The following is a 9,735-nucleotide window of genomic DNA, read 5'->3' as shown; positions in this document are numbered from 1 at the left end:
TGGTTGATGCTGAAGCGGCTGGGCCCCAGACCACTGTGTGAGGATCAAGTTTCTGCAGAGCATTCCCACTGGTGTTGCCGCTGAATGAAAGGATCTCAGGTGGGCCAACAGGTTGAGCCCCCAGCTGCCATGTTCTTGTTTAGGCCAATATACTGAATGTGGCATTATCTATGATGGTAGAACATGAGAATGATTGAGACGTACTGCACAAAAGCATTGGTTCTCTGGTCTGGGAAGTTATCAGAATCATCTGGGAAACTTGATAAATCTACAAAGGGCCACGCCCCATCCTACATCAAAAACCCAGGTCTTCTAGATGATTCTGATACACACCAAGGTTTGAAAACCACTGCACTAATAGATAACTTTAGATGCCCTAAGGTCTAGGCTGCAGAAGAAGAGCAGAGCAACTGATCTACTGATCAGAAATAGGGAGAGTTGCTCTGCCCTCCCCCAGTTATATTGAGGTATGACTGACAAAAGTTAGGGAGGCTCATTTTTGTTCATACATTCACTTACGTATCCAGTCACTCAACAAATGTGTGGAGTTAGGCATGGTTTGAGCGCAGGGATCGTGGGAGCACAGAGATAAGTCAGACATGAATTCCGTCTTCAAGAAGTTTGCAGATTAGTGGGGAGACAGATGCTAAATAAGTCACCGGGATACAGCTATCAGTACCTGGAGTTCATACTCCAGAAGAAACAGAGTAAAACATGCATTCATCACCCATAAAACGGCTATCCTGGGCCAGTTGCTAGGTTACAAAGATAAACAAAACAGAGTTATGTCCACTAGAAACTCAAAGAAGGAATCTGAAAAGGTTAGTGTGTCGGGGTTCCTTGGAATCTTAGATAATAGAGAAGACAAGGCCTCTTCTGACTCACAGATTCCTAAAATTGATGCCTGGTGGGTCACCATGGAAATCAGGTGGGTTCTCTTTTGAGGAAGCTAGCACTCACAAATATTTTTAAGTGCCTGATTGATAATATTTTCTTCTGCTCCATCCCAATTACGTTCCATCTGTGATTATAATCCATATCACAGGAAACTGGAGGAAGGTAGGGTTTTTGACATTTAATCTTTACAAGGTTCCATCCTTGTTTGACATTCAATGGCCAATGGCACCACCATTGTTGTCTGCAAACAGCTCCAATGCTTGATATTTCGAATCCCTATAGGAGACATACACAGATTTTGCACACCAGAGAAGGGAGACGTGCCTCTTGCTTTTCCTCATTAGAAGCCTGCAACTCACTTCAATAGAAATGAGTCACTTCCTCTGGCCCCTCTCTGCTTTGATGTTAAGGTTCAGAACTATGTAGCTCAGGTCAGGATTGTGAGAAAAGTTCGGCTGGTAGGACTCGTGTGTCCACAGCTGAAATTGTTCTTGTAACAAGCTCAGTAGTAAGGTCACAGACCTGAAATAGAATGTGTTTGTCATGTTCACTATAAACTTTCAAACATTAACTATTATCATCATTTGACATTTTTAAGATGTATTTTTATGCATATAAAGATAAGACTATATTTATTTCTATTAGATTTTATCCTCTTAGTTTTAACTAGTTATTTCAGGGGTCCTCAAACTTTTTAAAGTGGGGGCCAGATCACGGTCCCTCAGAGAGCTGGAGGGCCGGACTATATGAACTACTAATTCCTACTGTAACACCTCGGCTGCGCTCACTGCCCAAAAAACCTGGCGGGCCGGATCAGACTCCTCTGCAGGCCGCATGTGGCCCGCGGGCCGTAGTTTGAAGACGCCTGTTAGGCTGTCAAGATGATTTTTAAATCTGATTCTGTTACTAACCTTATTAGCTGTCATTCTCAATTTTTTGCCTATTCACATAACAGTGAGGCATAGCTTTAGTCCTCATTTAAATTAGGGATAGAAAAGAGTTCAATGTGGTGCATGTTAGCTTTCTTCTAAAATGAACCTATGAATCAATTATTCTTAGTGCCATTGTTGAACCAGTCTTCATTCTCCTTTATCATTCAATCCAATGCAACATGATTATTTCTCATTATTTGAGTTCCAAATGCCAAGATATATACTAGTCAGCAGAGAGTCTTCCAATTTCTTGTTGTTAATGAGCTTCAGCAGGCATTCCCGGATTTACCAATTGGGTAACTTTGTTAAAAAAAGGGAAATGTGGTTGGTATGGTATACATTGTCATGAGTGGATATATGTTGTCCGATAGTGGAAGAGTTAGGGGGAATTGGGTGGCACAAGGCCAACGGATTAAGCAACAACAAAACCGGGGGTGGACAAGTGAGGTGGAACTAAGAAGTTGCTTAAGCAGCATGAGAAGGGATAAACCAGAAGTTCCTAAGCGTAGTCAAGTAATTGCAGAGAAATTTAGATCAGAGATTGGGGGGGGGGGGGAGAATAAAAGAGTGATATTCAATAAGTTCATGAGCTTTAGGCATTGAATATACCAGGATGAATAAGCATTTGTTTCATAAATCCCCCACCACTTTCTATCCCTACCCTCTATCCTTATCATGTCTGAGGCCCACCTTACTACTTGCCCCTGGGCAGGGCTGACCCTTTATGATTATGTCTTTTAAACAATATATATAATTATTTCAGAGAGGAAGGGAGAAGGAGAAAGAGATAGAAACATCAATGAGAGAGAATCACTGATTGGCTGCCTCCTGCATGTCCCCCCATTAGGGATCAAGCCCCAAACCCGGGTATATGCCCTGACTGGGAATTGAACCTTGACCTCCTGGTTCATAGGTTGATGTTCAACCACTGAGCCATGCTGGTGGAGCTATGATTATGTCTTTTAATATTCATAAGTTAGCATTTCATTATTCTGTCCAGCCTTTGTGAAAGCTCAGTGCCAATTTCTAGCATAAGTTAATATGCCAGAAGTGAACAAAGATATTTTTACCCAATTCCAATCTTTTGCCTTCTCTCTTATTCTCCAAATATTATTGGCAACGATTTTCCAGTAATACTTGCAAATTCTTCTATAACTCTAATATGATTTATTTGAATAAAGCTCTTTTGGGCCGAAGCCAGTTTGGCTCAGTGGATAGAGCATAGGCCTGCAGATTGAAAGTTCCGGGGTTTAATTCTAGTCAAGGGCACATGCCAAGTTGCAGGCTTGATCTCCAGTAAGGGGTGCACAGGAGGCAGCTGAATAATAATTATTAGTGTTTTACTCTCTCTCTCCCTCTCCCTCTCTGGAATCATCTCTCCCTCTCCCTCTCTGAAATCAATAAAAATATATTTAAATAAATAAATAAAAATAGTAAAGCTCATTTTGGGGAAAATTGGTGCTTTCAATATATTTCTATCTTGGGCTTTAATTTCTTCTATTAAAACGTTTATTTCTTTCATTGTAAAGGTGATACATTTTGGAAAAATTGATTACCATATATAGAAGAGAGTATATCTATAGTTCTACCATCAAAAGTCTATGTGCACTTTAGAGATTTAGTTTTATTTCTTTTCAGTATTTTTTTTCTTCATGTGTTTATTACTGAATGCCTGCAATCACCTGGGCATTGTACTAGTTCCTGAAATTGTTGTAATAAACAAATCAGTTATGGCTGTTATATTCTAGCTGTGAAAAAAAGGGCATAAAAATAAACAAATAGAAACTTTCAGGAAGATGGAGTAAAAGTAATGTTTTTTATTCCTCCCTCTGGCATGATTAAAACCCCTGGTCATCATATGTAAAACAAACATAAAAAAATTACATATGCTGATGAAAGAAATCAAAGATCTTTGCAATTGAAGAGCTTATTGTGCTCATGGATTAGAAAGCTCAACATAGTAATGATATCATTTATCCCCCAACTGATATATAGGTCTAATTCAATTCCTTTAAAAAATCCCAGCAAGGGACTATATATGTATCAATAAACTTGTAGATATAAACAAGATTATTGTATAATTTCTATGAGAAGATAAAGGAACTAGATAGCTATAACAAATTTTGGAAATGAAGAATAAAGTGAGAGAAACTAGTCTACTCTATTTCAAGACTTATTATATAGCTATAGTAATTAATATTGTATGAAATTAGTGGAAATATACTCACATAGATAAATAGAACAGAACAGAGAATCCAGAAACAGACCCACACAAACAGGGCCAACTGATTATTGACAAAGGCACAAAAGCTACTCAATGGAGGAAGAATAAGCTTTTCAATAAATAGAAAGCAAAGTACTAACATGTTTGGCTCAGTGGATAGAGCATCAGCCTGCAGACTCAAGGGTCCCAGGTTTGATTCTGGTCAAGGGTGCGTACCTTTGTTGCAGGCACATCCCCAGTAGGGGGTGTGCAGGAGGCAGCTGATCGATGTTAATCTCTCATCGATGTTTCTAACTCTCTATCCCTCTCTCTTCCTTTTTGTAGAAAATCAATAACAAATAAAAATAAAAATAAAAAGAGACGCCTCCTTGCTGGGCTCATTAGTACAGACACAAGGGCTGGATGCAGATCGGGTGGTCGCTGCCTATGGGGGATACCAGGTGAGCTTCCTGAGTGAGGGGCCGCCCTCTAGGAGCAAAGATGAGCTTGCTCATGAGAAGGCCCTGCCAGGCCCGGCTGACCTGATGGCTGAACAAATCAACGTGTTCGCCTAAGAGCATTGATGGCTCACCCGCCAACTGAGAAATTCTGAAACCAAAAATAGACAGAGACCTTTGATAAAAGCTGACTGTGTCCAAGTTCATCGAAGAGTTATTAGCAAATATGAACGAAATGGTATCACCCAGACCACAAGCTCTGACTATCAGTTGTCAAATTAAAGATAATTTTTATTTCCATTAGAGAAAAAAAAAATGGTTTTGAGACTGAAAAGTAGATTGCTAAATGCCTTATGAGTTAAAGGGAAAGCAGAACAAACATCACAAAGCAATTGGAGCTAATGAAAGTGAAAACCGAGATCCATCACCATCGTCCACAGTTCTGAAACCTCAAAGGCCCTGAAGACAGAAACGTTTGTCCATAACACCTTCGGTGGCAAAGCCTGAGGGGAGGCTGCGTATGGTCTTCATTATTCCACCTCTAGCTAGACGGAGGTTCAGCACAACCATTATGGCTTGTTGCAGTTTAGGTTCTTACAAGGGTATTTCTTGGATCACATGATCTCACACATCTAGAGGAAATAATGAACAACATAAACAGACCCAGAAAAAGAGAACCAGCAATCAGACTCTCAAACCTCAGAGGGAAAGTAAGGGTGGATGAGGGTAAGGAGAAGAGATCAACCAAAGGACTTGTGTGCATACATATGGGCCAAGCCAGTGGCCATGGACAACGGGGATTGGGGGGGAGGGGCATATCTAGGGAGGGGTTTGGGATGGGAATGGGGGAATAAGGACAATTATGTGAGACCATAATCAATAAAAAAAAATTAAAAAAGAAAAACAAGAGGAAAGGCACAAATTAGCACTACTAGCAAACCAGCTGTATGACCCTGCCCTTGGCCTTGTGAGGGGAGGAGCAGGCCCCACCTGGCTGGGCTGTGTGAGCTGCACCACGCGGATTGCAGTCATCTAAGGTCACCTGCCCCGTGGGTGACCTTTGTTCACCACGTTCAGGGCACGACCTGTTCATGGCACGACCTGCCTAACTGTCCTTGCCCACCTTCCTCCAATCCGCATGTTGGTAAAACCCAGGGCTAGGAGCAAAGATGGCTTTGTTTTGGTTCGCTCTGGTTCCTCTTTTTAAAATAAATCCATATTAACTTTTTTTTTTTTTTTTTTTCTGTTCACCTCTTTTTGCATCCCCCACAGGCCGCATCCATCCACCCAGCTCAGCTTGGACTCGCCACTTCCTTTTCTTAAGACTGACACATTAACCGCCATGAGCATCCTTCTTTTTGCAGTTCCACAAAGCTCAGGCTCTTAACGTTCATGCTTTCCATAATTCTCTGTGCAATGTTTTAGCCATTTCCCCTGTTGGATACTTCCCAGATCCATTTAAATATGAGAACTTACGGGCTGTGGCTCTATAAAATGTCCTGTCTTCTTCCTCTCCTCTTTCTCCTTCCCCTTTTTAGTAGACCCTATGAATATGCTAATTGTAAAGTAGCGGTAGTTTTAGGCCAGGGGTCGGCAAACTCATTAGTCCACAGAGCCAAATATCAACAGTACAACGATTGACATTTCTTTGGAGAGCCAAAAACAGACTTCTGCGCATGGGCCATGAAGTTTCAATTGCACTGTACGTGCGCGCCCGCACGAGGTGTTTTGTGGAAGAGCCACTCTCAAGGGGCCAAAAAGCCACATGTGGCTCGTGAGCCGTAGTTTGCCGACCACTGTTTTAGGCTTATCTGGTTTGGTGCACGTGAACAGCTCTTACAAACAATAATGGTGGGATGTCAGATTTGATTATTTGACTGGGAATTTAACAAAAAGGCCTTGTCAATGCAACTCTTACGTTCCCTGACTCCACTGGCTGGTTCCGAGTTGGTCTTGATTACTCACACAGCTGTCACATGACTTCATTTTGCTGTATGTCCTCAGTTACTTTTCTCTTTGACCTATGAAAGTTCCACTTAAAAAAACATGTTTTTATTGATTTTTTTAAGAGAGAGGAAGGGAGAGGAAGAGAGAAACATCGATCGGCTGCCTCTTGCATGCCCCCCGTGGGGGATTGAGCCCATAAACCAAGCATGTGCCCTGAGTGGGAAAGCTCATTGCCACACCAGCCGGGCGTAAGTTCCATTTTTTATCATGATAGCTTGACACTGAGCGGCCTCAGCTTCAATCCTGACTCTTCTAACGAATGGGAGGCAATGGCGGTGGCTTGTTACCCTGCAGGGCCTCAGTTTCCCCAAAAGCGAAGAGGGAGGATCAGACTCTCTCCCAGCTCCAGCAGCCCATGGAATTGAGTTGTCTCTTGCTATGCACCCCGCGTTAAAGAAAGAAAAGCAGACAGGAGCCACCACCCTGCTGCTTTTTCTTCTGACGTCTCTTTTGCCTATTTCATTATGACTCGACGGAAGTGGAGTGAAAGACAGGCAGGGTTACAAAAATGATTGTCTCCCTCGTTAAATGGGGGGGGCGGGGGCGGTTTGCACTGCTTTTGAGCCCTCCCTAACGGTGGTCTCCAACTGATCCTGGCTGACGCCCAGATTGACAAGACTGCCGGGAGAGCTTCTGGCTCGGTAGGCCTGGGTGGCTGGGCCCCAAGATGGCATTTCTATCCATGTGTCGCTGGTACTGCTGCTCTGGGCACCACACTTTGAGAACCAAGGCTCCATGGGACCAGGCTCAAAGCTTGTGACTCCTGAAGGTCAGAGTCTCACCATGACCTCTTTCCCATGTGCCTGACTGGCTTTCCCATTCATTCAGCACCTCACTTCCATCCACTTGGGATAGGGGAAGGGCACCTGTGATCGGACTGGGAGCCTCAGCCCCCAAAGCACAATTAGTGGGTGCAGGTGTGGGCGCCTGAAACTTAGCAGGGCCAATGAGCTTCTTCCAGGGGAACCTGGAATTGAAACTGCGAGAGTTCAGCGTCTAGGTCTGGCAGCTCTCTGGGGCAGACACCCTCCGCCTGTGGAAGTGGGAACAAAGAAAGCTAATTTGCAGCCCAGGAAGAGAAAGGCAGAGTGAGGGAGGAGAGGTGAGTGAAGGACACGCAGACTCCCATTTCCCCGGCGCCCATCTCTGTCGGCTGCCCATCTTCCAGGCCCTGCGGCACCTCTGTCTTCAGATTCCCTGAAGAGCCTTGTGTCCTTGAAATAAAGTCCTCCCTCTCTTGGCTTCTACCAGCAGCTTCCCCGGGAGGGGTTTGTGAAAATACATGTCTGGGTGTCGTCAGAATTTCTGATTCGGCAGGTCTGCCTTTTTATCAAATTCCCAGTTAACTGGATGCTGGCGGGAACCTAACTTTGAGAACCACTGGCTCACCCACGTCTCTGTTTGTGTGCTAACAGCTAGAGAGCATCAGTTCGGCCTCGTGCTCTTCCAAGTTTAACTGTCGTGGGCTGCGGAGTTTAACTCCTCAATCTCCGCATGCCCCTTGGGGAGAGGGAGGTACAATGACCCGTTTAAAGATGAGAAAGCCTTGGTTGTGGGACGTTACATGCCCGATGTCCCTCACAGGGGCCAGCGCTGGGGAATTGAGCCAGGCCCGTCTGACTTGGAAGCACATGTTCTTTACTTGTACTTCAATTTCACTTCCCATTCTGGCCAAACTGGTCTGTTGCCACCTTCTGGACATGGCCCACACCCCAGACTTCTGTGCCTTTGCTTACGCTGGCCCTGTCTGGTGTGCTTCTCTGCCACGGGCTCTGCTCCGTCATCCTCAGAGGCCATTTTCAAAGGCTCCCTCTCCTGGGAAGCCCCTCTGGGTTTCCTGCTGTCTCGCTACGCCCAGTCCAGGCTGTTGATAACGCCTTCCTCCTTAGAGCATTCTCTGCACTTTGTCTTGCATCTTAACCGCTTGTTTCCCCAGCTCCATTGCATGAGGCTGTGAGCTCCTGGAAGGCTGGGACTGGTGCTGGTTTGGGTTTGCATTCACTCACCCCTCCCCCCAGCACCTGCCCAGGGCACAGGCACACAGGCATTCAGCAGAAGTCTGTTAGGTTAAACTTGGTGTGGGCTGTGCCCGTGAGAAAGGAGTCTACCGTGACTATGGGGCGTGTTTAGGGAGAATGTCGGTGGGAGGGATGGACAGGAAGTAGGACCAGGAGGTGGGAGGAGCTGGGCAGCCCTGCAGTTTCAACAAAGCCCATGGGAAGCAATGGATGAAGGCTGTCCTGGAAAGCGGATGTGATTTGGGGCAAAGTGATTGTTTTTAGTCAAAGTGCTTCCAAAAATAAAAGGCTGGCAGCTGAGGCTGTGTTGGCAGCACTCCCTGACCCAAGGGGAATGGACCCATCCGCTCTGAAGGGGACCTTGGGTGCAGTATAATGGCCACTGCACCCTCTGAGATGCCGCTGTCCTGGAGCTTCCCTTCCAGGCCCTGCTGCTTGCTTTCTGCATCTTGTACTCAACTCAGGCATTTGGGGTGGTCCTGCCTGGCAGATCACACCAGCCAATCGCCCACACCCACACCCCTGCCTTTGTTATTAACTGTGATTATGTTGAGGACAGCCTCCCTTGCAGCTAGAGGTGGCCATGCGGCACCATACTGGCCAATGCGACCGAAGTCAAAATGTACTGGAGGTTCCTGGGAAATTTTTCTTTCCTCATATTGTCACTGCTCCTTCCTTCTCCTCTTAGTTGATTTCTTCTTTTTTTTTTCTTCCTTCTTAGAATGCAAATAAGAAGCTGGTGATGGACCACCCATCTGGAGCTCATGTGGCAACCAGAGGGACGAAAGCTTTACTCGAGGATGGCAGAAAAAGAGCCGGATGAAGCAGCTGGGGCATCAGTGTGGGTAAGACAAGGCCATAATTAGTCAAGCCCCTCACCCCCTGGGGCTGAGTTTCCGTTGTGTGCAGGTGGGGGAGACTCAGCCGGAAGGCACTGGAGTGCCCACTCCTGGTACTATGGCTACTGTCTGTGCTGACGCCTCAGTGCATTGTTTTGGTACAGATGGTCATCTAGAAATACACGGGCTGGAGCTGGCTTTTTCTCTGCTGTGAAGCCTCCTCGATATGGCTTTCTGCCTGGTAAAGCAGAGCTGTGCCCTGGGTTGGATCATCCCAGGGGAGTTTGATGGACAGAGGGCAGGTGGGACGGCTGTGTGCTCCTGACTTCCTGTGTGTGAAGTATTTGAAATGGGCCTTGAGAGCTTCGCCTGCTTTTCCAT

The sequence above is a fragment of the Pipistrellus kuhlii genome, unplaced genomic scaffold (genome assembly GCF_014108245.1).
Source record: "Pipistrellus kuhlii isolate mPipKuh1 unplaced genomic scaffold, mPipKuh1.p scaffold_m20_p_11, whole genome shotgun sequence".
NCBI lineage: Eukaryota > Metazoa > Chordata > Mammalia > Chiroptera > Vespertilionidae > Pipistrellus > Pipistrellus kuhlii.
This window is presented reverse-complemented; position numbering follows the sequence as displayed.